General features: G+C 44.5%; 1 protein-coding gene across 16 annotated transcripts in view; it reads left to right on the top strand.

Annotated features, from left to right (window-relative positions):
- The window catches only part of METTL25 (methyltransferase like 25), a 132,461-nt gene that overhangs the window by 116,185 nt on the left and 2,760 nt on the right, over positions 1–13,516 (top strand). For 10 of the 16 annotated variants that reach the window (XR_014804580.1, XR_002344284.2, XR_002344286.2 and 7 more), the window contains one exon: positions 12,071–13,499. The gene's annotated coding sequence lies outside the window, so the exon portion shown is untranslated. Of the gene's footprint in view, positions 1–12,070; positions 13,500–13,516 lie in introns of those variants that run through there. The other 6 variants (XR_014804579.1, XR_014804576.1, XR_002344285.2 and 3 more) reach the window with 1 other exon arrangement.

The following is a 13,516-nucleotide window of genomic DNA, read 5'->3' as shown; positions in this document are numbered from 1 at the left end:
GTGTAGGTCACATTGTAGCTCGGCTCCTGCGTGGCTGTGGCTGTGGCATAGGCTGGCAGCTGCAACTCCAATTCCACCCCTAACCTGGGAACTTCTATATGCCGTGAGTGCAGCCCTAAAAAGCAAAAAATAAAAATAAAATAAAAAGAGATTGGTGGATGCGTAACCCTACGGACCTCAAGCAGTTGATGATGTCTTGGTTGTTCTGCCTCTAAAGGGTAGGTCTCATAATCTACCAATCAGATAGAACTGTCTTTTGCAAATGGCTAGAGTAGTAATTTGGTTTTTTTCTTAGATAATATGTCATTATTAAAATGAAGGAAAATATGTTTACAACTAAAACCTTAAGTAAAATGATATTTAGTTTTCTGTTCAAAATAATAATAGAGGTGTTCCTGTCGTGGCTCAGTGGTTAACGAACCCAACGAGCATCCATGAGGATGTGGGTTCGATTCCTGGCCTTGCTCAGTGGGTTAAGGATCCTGCGTAGCTGTGAGCTGTGGTGTAGTCGCAGACATGGCTTGGATCCTGAGTTGCTGTGGCTGCGTTGAAGGCCAGCAGCTACAGCTCCGATTGGACCCCAAGCCTGGGAACCTCCATATGCCACGGGTGCGGCCCTAAAAAGACAAAAAGACCAAAATAATAATAATATTTACTTTATTTTTTATATTAGAAAACTAAAGCTAAGAGTTCAAGTCACTGTTCCCAAAATTATCTAAAATTTGGAGGTGCTAAAACTCAAAATAAATGACAGTCATAGACAATATTCAGAGAAGGCCATTCAGTGACATGTCTCGAATAAGACAGCCAAGGCCATTCTGAAAATCTCTCTTCGAACTTGTAATTGCTACTTTGTAGTAGTGACGGCTCTCAGCCCACTTTAATTCTCCTGCCTTCTATTAAAAAAAAAAAAAAAAAAGTAAGACAAGTTATTGAATTTTCCTAGTTTTTTGACAACCTCCAATTCTAAACTAGACCTCATGCTTTTAAATTCTCTCTGCAACCATGCACTCCAAGCCTAAATCCTCTAAGAAGCCCTTTCTTACCGAGACAACCCACAGTTCTCAAGTGCACTCCCCAGGCTGCAGTATACAGACGAAATGTAACCCAGACTATAGTTTCGTTCCCAGTGCCCTTTGGTTGATGGGCTGTAAAGGTTTCTAGGTTCTTCGGCTAGCTGAAAGGTGGTGCTAAAAGCCCTGGTATAAAAGGGTCTGTAGAGCAAAAGGGAAGCTTGGATACAAACTGACAGGTTATCAACATATCGATGGGAACTGAAGCTTGAACATGGATGAGATCATTCAGTGCAAAACAACATGGACGAGAAAAGAATGGGGAAAAGAGAAAAGAATGGGGAAACTAGGACTGAATCTTTAATCTCCAATATGAAGTTTCTATGGAGAAGAGTGAACAGCAAAGCACATCCAGAGAGAAACAGGAAGATTATCGAGGAAGAGGCTATTTCAAGGCCTATGGAATAACCAATGGTTGAAGGCATTTAAAATACCAAGTAAGAAGAGAATGGAAAAATTCCCGCGGGAGTCCATCATTGGCATTTTTTGTGGGAGATTTGTCAGAATTCCGATGGAAGCAGAAGCCAGAGTAAGTGCCTGAGGAGTAAGTGTGAGGTAAGCTAAGTGAAGAAAGAAGGGTCTTTCAGAGAAGGGCTGTATGATAGTGTTATAAAAAGTGGTTAAAAGAGTGAATTCTTTAATGTGAGAAAAAGAATGTGTATATGTATTTTGGGTCACTTCGCTGTCCAGCAGAAATTGACCGAACGTTGTAAATCAACTATAATAGAAAAAAAATCTTAAAAAATAAATGTAAGGAGTACCTGTCGTGGTTCAGCGGTTAACTATCCCAACTAGCATCCCTGAGGATGTGGGTTCAGCCCCTGGCCTCGCCCAGTGGGTCAGGACTCCAGCATTGCCGTGAGCTGTGGTGTAGGTCGCAGATGCAGCTCAGAGCCCACGTGGCCGTGGCTGTGCTGTCGGCTGGTGGCTACAGCCCCGATTAGATCCGTAGCCTGGGCACCTCCGTGTGCTGTGGGTGTGGCCCTAAAAAGACAAAAAGGTCATAAACAAATATTTTTTAAAAAATTTAAGTGGAAGAATGAACTCTAGAGAAAGACCGCTGGAGTTCACGTCCCGGTGGTGTCCCTCACTAGCCACGCGACCTTAGGTAGGTTACTTATCTGTGCTTCAGTGTTCCCGTCTGTAACTGGGGGGAGACAGTAACTGAGCACGTGCAGCTGCGAAAGGAGTAGATTGAGTAATAGAGATCCTTGTATCCAGTGGCCTCTCAATAAGGACCGGCAGTAGTGGTTTCAAAATTTGAGCCAACACAACGCCATCAGGACCTTGAAGGTTGATGAATGTGAACGGTGAGCGTGGAGGTAAAAGACCAGACAGGTTGACAGAGTCCCGGACGTGGAAGCCTCGAATGTCGTGCTTAAGAGACCTGTTTCCTCTGGAGGCGTAAAGGTTCACTGAGGGAGCTCAGTGAGAGGGTGGTGTGACTTGACTGTTACTTTAGAAAAGTCACTGACCCTGGGCTCCGGGATGGACTGGAGGAGAACCAAGCTGAAGGCCTGGGCAGTTAGGAGCCTGCTCCAAAAGCCTAAGTGAAAAGAGATGATGCCTTGATTAAGGCCGAGGAAGTAGAAATGGAAAAGAAAAAACTGAAGGCAGGAAAATTATCATGGCTTGGTTACTGATCATGTATTGTAACTGAGAGAGAAAATACAATCTATTATTCTAGCCATTTGCAAAAGACAGTGCTATCTGATTGGTAGATTATGCGACCTACCCTTTAGAGGCACTGAAACAAGAACATCGAGCCTTAGTTGGGAAACCGATGTTCTCTTCCTGGTTTTGCCACACCGTGACCCTGTGCAAGTCACCTTCTCTCTCCACGCCTCAGTTCCCTTATTTATGTAATGAGAGTGCTTATAGAATGAAAGGCATTGAATGAATTTATATAATGAGAGTCAGTGAGTTTTGTGATATTTTATAAGTAGCCCATGACACCATGGCCCTGGCTAGGTTGAGTGGCAGAGTGCAAACCAGGTGGGCTGCCCCAGAATGCTGGTGCGGCTGGCAGAAACCACTGCCAAGGGATCAGCCCCAGAGGTCGCTCCAAAGGAAGCGATGCCATAAAGCAAGCCTCCCAGCACCCTGGCCTTCCCCATGAGCTGCCCTCGACAGCAGAGCCTGCTCCGTCCTAAAGCACCGGAACAGTTACCCTATGTGGGGTTTTCCATGGATCCCTTTGCGAGATCTCAGTCCACAGGAGCTTTCAGCTGCCAGGCCACGCTCAGGGGTGAAGGGAGTGAGGAAGAAAGACTGCAGAGCCGACCTCAGTGCCCTTTGCCAGCCTCTCCCCCTCCTCCAAGTTACCCGCATCACCTCGCCCTCTTTCCCTCACTCCCCCAGTCTCTCTGAAAGGCATCCCTTCTCCTTTCTCCAAGGGTAGTTCTGTTGTCTGTGCTCGTAGGTCCAAACCCACTGCTCTGGGACAGAACAAGCACAGATACCTAAAATGGTAACGTATATGTTTGAGAAGGGGAAAAAGGACGCCCACCACTAGACTCTGTGTTCTATATCAACGTTACCCCTTCCTTTTTTTGTTTTTTAATCTTAAAAAGTTTGAGGTGAGAATCCCGATTAAGGGAATCCACAGCTCTCTGTCTCCGATTCCTTCCCTCATTCACTGGCAACTCACAGCAACCAGGTCCCTCCCACCACCCCAGCAGCTGGCATCCAAGTCACCAGATCCACAGGACACTTGACGATACCAGGGTGTCTGCCGCTGTTGAGGAGCCCCTGCCCTCGACTCTCTTGAAGCCACGGGTAGCATTCAACCCAGCTAACCACGCGGTTTCTCCGCGTGCGCGTCTCCTGTCGAAGGCGTGCAGGCAGGCGGCCGTGTTTTAGGACCACGGGTGCCGGGGTGGGAGTGCACACCAGAGAAGGCAGCCTAGAGCCTTGATGCGACTTGTTCGGCAGGGAGAGTTAGACCTACCGGATCCTCCCTTTCTTGAGACTTGGAGGGAGACCGAGGTACAGGGTGGGAGTTGACAGGTCATGGTGTGTGAGGAGACTACAGAGGCGGTGTCTGACCACGTGAAGCCAGCACGTCAAGTCGAAACTGAATGAGTAGAGGAAAAGGTTATTAGAAGAGGTAAAGCCAATACAGAGTGAGAAACAGGCCGTAAGATTCAGGGAGAGAGAGGGAACCCCTCACCCTCCTGCCAAGACTCGCTTCCCAGAAGCCAAAAGAGCCTCTTCTGCACTTTCCTTCTTCCACTGTCACAAATGGACTCTTCTCTATTTGTCCTTCAGTGATTAGCCTCTTCCACTGAAGGCTCTGTCCTTGGGACTTTTTCACCCTACACACTTTCCAAGGGACATGGCCATGGCCTCTAAAAGTCTGTATCTGCCAGTGCCCCAGTCTGAATTTCTAGGCTCACTCGCTCGCTCGCTCTCCTGAATCTCTCTCCTGAGTTCTAGACCTGTTTATTCGTCTGCCTGGTGTACGCTGCCACTCCCCATGGGCATTCGGCCGGCACTTCAAAATCAGCATACCCAAAATTACACTTGCTGTCAAGCCTGCTCTTCCTCTGTTGCTCCTTTTCAGTGAAGGGAACTTTCAGCTGAAAACTAAAATCACCCAAGACTTCACTCTGTTCTGATCCCCTTGAACCTTAAGTCATATTCATTCAGACTCTTACGTCGTTTCTCTTCTTTGCCCCTCCTCTCCAGTCCTGCTGCTACAGTGTAAGATCAGAGCCTCATAACTGCTCAAAACTCAAGCTCTTGCTTCTTCGGCATGTCTCCTACCCCTACGGACCCTCCTGTGGTTTCCCCATTTTCTTACAGGAAAATCCAGACTGTTCATCATGGCAGCCAAATCCTCTATGGTGCTTCTCCGGCCTGTTTCGTCCCCGTGATCTTCTCTGCACGCCATCTAACCCCAGACTTTCTGTGACTCTCACAACATCTCAGGTGCTGCCTCCATCTGGACTTCGCTCTCACCCAGAGAAGGCTGACATCCCTTTCTCTTCTTGTCGACACTTTGCTGTTTTCTTTCAGGATTTATGAGCCTGCCCCCACATTTAAATCACCATCCTTTTATTATGTCCCAGCCATACTCCGCACAGATGACTGTGACAGCATCAATACCACTTTATTGCACTTCGCTTTGAAATGTTTCTATTCCTCTATTTGACCTAGAAGGGCAGGAAATCCATCATTTTTACTATCTGTCCGGTGCCTAGCAGTCAAAGCATTCAGAACATGCTGGAAAGGGAAGGAGGGAAATGAATACAGGATTTCTCCAGGGGGCGATAAACTAGCCTGTCCTCTGAGAGCAAAGAATAATGCCCAGTAAATGAAGTCATGAAATTTCATGGTCCTAATTTAAAATATCTCCCCCCCCCCCGCAAAGAAAAGCAAAAAGCTCCCACAGAGGCCAAGACTGGGCACCATCTTCTTCCTCAGAAAGTATAATATCACCTCTGCAGCTGGAAGCGAGACCCCTTCAAAGATAGGCAGCCTGTTTCCCATGAGGATAACTGAGCAAGATGGAGCAATTTCCTGAACTAGATAGAAACCCCCAAAAACATGAAGATTTTCATCTGCACCCCTGTCTTGGTGAGAGGTGTAGGTGGAATTTGCTCCATTTACAGCCTGGTTAACAAAGTGAAACTGGAGCCCATAAAAAGGCATAGTCCCTGGGCCCTGGCAGATGCAGGCAGGAAGGGCTCTGTCCCAACTGCCAACAGAGCCAGAGAGCCAGTTAGTCCCCACTTGGCTGAGCAGCCCTCCTGCTGCCGGGCTTGTGAAAGTGCTCGGGGACTGTTTAACCAGAAAGTCTCTTCGTAATCCTTTCTGTTCAGGGGGTAACAAATGATTCATTTTGTCCAGGTGGGAGAAGACCCCATGCCCTCTAGATTGGGTCTCCTGAGCTGAAATGCTGAAGGAGAAATTGGGACTGCATCTGTCCCCAGGTGTCCCTCCCATTTGCAGATGCTATCTAAGCATGTTGTCATGTCCACACAGTAGTCCAGGAGTGAAGACACTGGCTGAAGCCAAGGAGGCTCCCTGAGAGAGCTCCTGGACGGGGGAGGCCCTGAGGAAGGCACAGGAAGTGGGGAGGCCCTTCCAGAAAGGCTCTGTCAACCAAGGGCCTTGCACCTAAGATCTGCTGGGGGACAGAAGAGGGCCTGAAAGAAGGACCTTTCACCTGCCAGAATGGAACAGTAACTGCAAGCTGAATATTCCCATGGAGGGTGGGAAACCGTTTGACTTCTGTGTTGTGAGAAAGACTGTCTTCCTGGACACGTCCAGGGGCCACTGGGAGGCAGGCAGTGCATATGCCTTCCCTTGGCCGTTCCTCAGCTCCAAGCCTCCAGGCAGAGGTGAGTTTCATGCGTGCACGGGTCTCCTGTGTGTGAAGGCTCTTCCCATTCTGGTTGACGCTGTCTTCTCTAGGCTTCCTCATATTGCCAGTTCCTAGGGCAAGCACTGGCTGGTATTCTGCCCTCACCCCCCCACCACCACCCAAGTGAGGAATAAGAATGACATCTGGGTCACTTCCCTTGTGTTCCTGAGAGCACGTGAGCAGGACATTGCCAAGCCTGCTTCCTTCCCTGCCTGCACTCCTGGGGCTAAGGGTCTCAGAGCAGGAACTATGAAAAACACCTTTGAATCTCTAGGTTCTGACATGGAGCACTGTTCCATCTCACGTGTTTAATAAAGGTCTATTGAACCTTTATTCATAATGTAATTATATAACATATATGTGGCATAAGATGAAATAACCCACAGCCGGTAATACTGCAGTATTCTAAACTGAAGTATTAAAGACACCGACAGGACCTCCCAGGCTGAAGGGCAGCCTAAGCAGCAGGTCTGTGAAATGGTAATTTAGAGGACAGAGCTTACCCATGTCTGTGCCAGGGACTCCTTTGCCAGTCTGGAAAAGCCTGTGGGCCCTCTTCTCAGGCTATTTTTTAATAGATAGTAGAAGTACATATTTTGACATAGGAAGCCAATCATGTTGAGATAGTTAACAACAGAGCTTTTAAAACAGGTAATTTAATAATATGTATGTTCTTTATTACTCCTGGAATAACGAGATCAGTTAGCAGTTCTGAAAATGACTGTGAGTTTGCAGTCACAGTAACTGTGAGCAATATTTGAAAGTATCAGCCACAACTGTAATGTGGTATAAAAATATCCGTACCTTCTACTGGCGAGAGGTTCGGGTACTGCCAGGCCTACTGAGGTTTGTTGTCCGCATTCATAACTGAAGGAAACACTGAATTTCTTTAAGAGGTTAGTGAAAATAAAGACGGAAGTTTTCTCCAAGGTCCAAGATGACGGATGCCCTGAATTCTATCTGTGGATCCCCTGGGTTCAGCAAACGTTTCCTCTCCCTGTGGACACATGAAAACAGACTACCTACAGAAACAACTATGAACAGCAGTTCTTCCATATTTGGAGAATGAGACCTTCCCACGTCCATCAGAATGGCTGAAATTAAAAGGATTGATCATACTGAGTGTTGGAGATAATATACAGCCACCACAACTCTGAAGACTGCTGGGAAGTGCTAATGATACAGTTGTTTCGGAGAACAATCGGGCAGGTTTTTATAAAGTTAAACATATTTGTTATATGACCCAACAATTCCATTAGATGTTTACCTAAGAAGAATGAAATCGTAGCTCCATACAGCAAATGTTAACGGTTGCTTTATTCATAGTAGCCAAAAGTCCATCAACAGCATCACAGATAAAAATATTGTGGTATAATTCACACAGTGGAATATTGCTCAGCAATAATCAGCAATGAACTACTGATGCCAGCAACAATGTGAACGAATTTCAAAAGCATTACGGTAAATGGCTAAGAGAAATAACGTAGACACAGTAGACTGTGTGCTGTATTTATATGACGTTTACATGACATCCCAGAAAAGTCAAAACTAGAAACAGAAAACAGATCAGTGAGCCAGTGAGCTGTGGGTGAAGGGATGATTGCTTACAAAGGGGCGTAAGGAACTTACTGGGGTGATGAAGTGGATGTTTGTAAAAATGCATTAAAATCTACATTTAAAAGGGGTGAATAGGGGTTCCCGTTGTGGCACAGTGGAAATGAACCTGACTAGTATCCGGGAGGATGTGGGTTTGCTCTCTGGCCTCACTTTGTGGATTAAGGATCTTGAGTTGCCGGAACTGTGCTGTGGGGTCGCATACACGGCTCAGATTCGGGGTTGTTGTGGCTGCGGCATAGGCTGGCAGCTGTAGCTCCAAGTTGACCCCCAGCCTTGCAACTTCCATATGCCGCGGGTGCGGCCCTAAAAACCAAAAAATAAGGGGAGGGGTGAATATTGTGGCCTGTGAATTGTACCTCAGTAAAACCTGACTTAAAAAATTCTGAAATTTTGTCAGAGAGAAATTATAAACGATATTTTGATTCTAGAGCTAAATTGTCATGTTAGAGCAGTCAATCTCAGAGTTTCTCCACCGAAAATGAAAGGCATTTGTCCATACTCTAAATGCAGAGAGGAACAGATGTATTGGCTCAGTGTCTTATTGAGTTTGTGTGCTATTTGGAAATTGGATTGTTTTGACAAATTACTTGCCAGCCAGGAAAAGCATGAAGGGATTATTTGTCCACTGTGATTTCAGATTTTTCCCTAATGATCAAGTCATTTGAAGTAAAAGAGGCAGCCAAAGTAGTTTTACTCAGGAAGATATTATTTCATACACAGACATGTCAGAAACAACAGAAGCGAGAAAGGAGGTGACTCCAGTTTTTAATTTTTAAAACCTAACCGAAGCGTTGTAAATAGCAACAAACGATTTCAGTTCTAAAGAGCACATCATTCAGATTTCCTTCTAAGAGCTTCCCAGCTTACAGACTTGAAATAATTTGTGAGCGTGGGTGTCGGAGACTTCGTGTTGCAATGCGAACCTTTCCTTTTCAATCCGCTTGAATACCTGCTTTAAGGCTAACTGTTTGGGGATCCCATCAGACTCTATCACTGTTTTTACTTGTTTACGGGCGCTGATGTTGTCCTACTGTGCTATAGAACAGTTTGCTGTGATAAGACTATGATTTCAAAGAACTTCTTTGCCAATAAGTGGTGTGTCCTTCAATAAGGCAAAGGAAAGCTTTACAGTCTTCATAAGAGCAATATCCCTCATTTGTTTTTTAATAGTACATTATCTACCGTATCTGAAAGAGTTCTTTTCTCATCCGCGGTTCACAGAATGAAGAACTGCCACGTATTTTAAATGTTTCTGTGTAACTATCAACTTAAATGACTTCATTTTTACCTTCATGCCTTTTCAAAGTATGGTCATAACATTGGTTGTTTGAATGAACTAGTGGTAGATAATTTAGTTTATTTTTATATTCTTTTTTTTTTTTTTTTTTTTTTTTTGCCGGAAAGACCAACTAAACTGTTAAATTTGCACATATTCCCCCCCCCCCACTTCCCCACGGAGGTGCTTGATCTCCAAGTCATTGTTTGCCGTGTTTACGTGAGGTTTATTCTGTTGCATCTCTAGGTCAGCTGCCATCAAACACACTAGCTGCTGGCCACGAGCGATTATTTTCAGTATTTTAAACGAAATAAAAGTTCACTTCCTCACTCACCCCAGACATAGTTCCTGTGCTCACCAGCCACGGGTGTCCATGGCTGTCCCATTGGACACGCAGATAGGTGGCATTCTCTCATCACAGCCGTTCTGTTGGGCAGTGCTGGTCCAGACCAGGGTCAGAAAGCTTTTTTCTTACAGGGCTGGAGCGTAAGTAGTTTAGAGTTTTGTGAGCCAGCAGGCAAAACTGAGGTTCCTATTCAGGTACTTATTTAACTATTTGAAAAGTGGATCTCTTTCAAAATGGAAAAAACATGCTTAACGTGCAGGCTGTGAAAAACAGGCAGGAGGCTGGAGTTAAGCTGTAGTTTGCCCACTGCTGGCGAGGCTCCTCCTGTCCTCTGTTCATTAAAAAGGTCTTTCTCGATCAGGCCTGTGTTGTAAGGGCTGAACTAAATATTCAGTATAGCTCAGTGAACAAGAAAATACAGTCCCAGCTCTCATGGAGTCCAGGAATGCAGCAGGAAAGGCGCTCTGACATCACGTAATTAATTAGTTATTATAATTTAACAAATCAAATGAAGGAGATAAGCAGGATGTTACAAAAGGAAGTAACAGGGAAATGTAAACTGGCATAAAAGATGGAGTTGATTCTAAGAATTATCTGCAGCTAATATTATTCTTTTAATATATACCACTGTTTAGATTTTCCAGCTGACCCATGTAAAAAAGGCACTGTAAAAATTAATAAATCTAGTAATATCTAAATGGGCTTATGTTCAAGTATATTACATGCTTACATACCATCTGTTTTATATATACGGAATAGTAGTACATCCAATGATAAAAATTGTGCTTGCTAGTACAGCATTTATTGATGTTTGGTATTTCATTTTCCTCTACTAGAGTCTCTTATAAGAAGAAAAGTATGTAAAGTAAATTTTTTCTTGAAACCAGAAAAAGTTGCCACAGACGAACTCCTGAAATGGCCCCCATTTTCTGTTAGTTCCTGGATATCAAAATTCAAACTGAGTCTGTTATTAAACGAAACAGTGTGATGCACATACAACTAGGCTACTTTGACAGCTTGTTTTCAAAATAGATGGCTTCTTTTCATGTCTGAGAACTCCGTATACATAACCAGCACCACAAAATGAAATAAAAATAATTTACTCTCCTGCCTTCCCATATATGGGCAATGTTTCTCAAGATCATTTTTGATTTTTTGAGGCCTTCTTTGCACTTTGCATTTCCTGTAAATGTTTCCCTTTTTTTATGGCGGTGTCAAGAACTTGATGTCAATCTAAATATTTCATCACTGAGCATGTGAAAGAGGATTAACTGAGTGGAAGCCATTCTAAATTGAGCACACACCTTGAATGACAAATAGGCCAAACTGAAGTTGTTTAGAGATTCAATCATGCACCACATATCTGCTTTGTGTCAATAAACAAACCGCAAATGGTAAATACAGCTGATTTTGTACCTCCAGGTGAGGGTGAAATAAAGGGGATAAAATATTTCCTAAGGTCGTGACATGGCGTTTTCATTCTTCAGTTTCACTAAAATTAACCGGCCCAGAAACAAATCCTTCTGCTGACTCAGGTTTAAGCTGTTCTTTTATGGTGACAAATGACGTGCCCTGAGAAACCAGAATTTGACATTCCCTTCACGGCTTCTTAGTACAATGCACGTTGGCATAATGCCAAGAATAGTGGGGCTGAAAAACAATTTAAAATTGTGACAATCCATCAAGAAAAGATTGCATGTGTAACTCATTAACTGCTGCACTGCTTTTGTATCACCTGTGCACAGTTTGCAGCACAGAGCTGCTACTGTTACTCTGTGGTGCACTTTATGTAAAAGTGAAAAGATTCTGGCTCCCTCAGGGCCAGGGTTCTCCACTCATCTTTACGGAAAGAGAACAAAAGTCATACCTATTTAACTCAGGGTTGGAAGCCCGCACGGTCAGCAGGCCTTAATGTCGTGGGGGAGGGAGTCACATCGACAGCTGGCACACATCTTCCCCTGGACCAGGGAACTTCTGAGCACCCAAAGGTCAATCTGCAGATGAGCTCACCCTGGGCTTCCTTCCGAGATCCCTTTGGTCTCCAGGAAGGAGCTTTGCTCTAGCTCGTTCACGCAGTACCCTCCCTGCTGAACCCAGTGATCTTTTGATGGTTTCCATTTGCTGGAATCTTTGACACAGAAATTGGTGCTGGTGGAGAGGTGGAAGGGGGCCATGAGTGGCTGCTGGAGTCAAAGGAGGTGATGAGGCAGGAGCAGATTCTGTATAGAGTCTGAGTCAGCTGGATCCATATGTCCTCATCCTGATTCCTCAGCTCTCAACCATATTAAAACACCATTTGGCACAGTCCAAGCTCACTGTGCTTTTCAAATGTTTCACTGTTATCGTCTGTCACTGAGACCCTTCGTGTTTTCTTTTGATTCCTCCAGCCCCGGAAGAAAGCTGAAAGATCTGCTGGGATCTCTTTTCCCCAGAAGTCCTCTGCCTCAGCCACGATCAATCCTCAAACCCTCAGGGAAAGGACGGCCAACAACTGCCAGCCTCTTTCAGGAAGTGGTTTGTCTTCCTCTGGAATTTTCATCTATGCTCTTTCCTTACTTATGATATCTTTGAAAATGTGTACTTTTTAAAAAAATTTTATTTATCCCCTTTTTCGGTGGTTGCACTCAAAGTGTTGGCTTGCCGTGACCTACTACAGCCTGCCCCAAAGCAGACCTGCCCCAAAGCAGACCTAGGAAAGCTGTTTTAACAGGCTGATATACATTGACTCGACCTCATTAATGCCTCTCTTCTGTCCAGTGAAAGGGAAACCTACAGCAGGGTAGCCTCTTTGGTGAAGAGAGAGAAATGAGTATGAACGTGTGTTTTACAGAGTCTGGAAACAAACTAGAATCCTTTTCATTGGTGTATATTTCAAGATACCACGAAGAGATAGAAAACCGTTTTTAAGAAGTCAGAAACACACAAAATAGCCCAAGTTGAAAGCTGTCCAGTTATGATGACCTGTCTTTTTTGACAGAGGACTTGCTGAAGCTTATAGAAATATAATTCACGTTTTATGAATCGAATGTTTGGGAACTCACCCCTCACCCTCATTTCTGTCCTTTCACACTTGGAGCAGCAGGCTGTCACCTGCGGAAAAGACGGAAGCCGGTTACCGGTGTTCTCACGTCCCCACCTGGCCACTTGATGTGCACACACACCACCCACCCAGGCATGTGCCAACGGCCCTGATGACATGTAAATTTGATCTATGCTCCAAGGACAGCGATTCGTACTCTTACTCATTGTTTTGTGGTCTTCCAAATAAGCTTTTTATTTTGGAGGAATTTCAGGTTCACATAACAGTTGCAAAAATAGAGTTCCCACATGCCCCTCACCCAGTTTCCTCCGCACTGACCCGTCCCGCGTGCACCCCATGCATTTGTCAGCACTAAGACGCCAACACTGGTACATCACTATTAACTCCAGACTTTATGCAGACTTCAGTAGTTTTCCACTAATGTCTTTTTGTCTCATGATCTAATCCAGGGTGCCACATCGTACTAAGTGTTTTGTGATAGTTTTTTAATGGATGTTTTGTAATTTCACATTTCTTGATTCAGTGTCCTGTTTGTGCTTCTGTATAATCATTTAGTTTTCAATTGCGAATCATTTTTGAGTGCCAAAAGTGCCATATTTTTCACACTCCAAACTCCTCAGCAGGCCTCTGAAGACAACTTGGCTTTATTTATGACACTATATTTTAAAGTAACTGAAAATATTCAAAATAATGCTTACTTTGTTCAGAGTCCATGAACTCCAACCGGAACATATAAACGTCAAATTTGAGCAATAAATTTTGATTGATTTTTGAAATTCCATGTAAGGCAGTA

This window comes from Sus scrofa, chromosome 5, assembly GCF_054392235.1.
Source record: "Sus scrofa isolate SSC_HxYL_T2T_F1_AM1 chromosome 5, Sscrofa_HxYL_maternal_Yorkshire_Landrace_v2.0, whole genome shotgun sequence".
Taxonomy (NCBI): Eukaryota; Metazoa; Chordata; class Mammalia; order Artiodactyla; family Suidae; genus Sus; species Sus scrofa.
The sequence above is the reverse complement of the archived record's forward strand: the minus strand, read 5'-3'. Positions and strand labels throughout refer to the sequence as shown.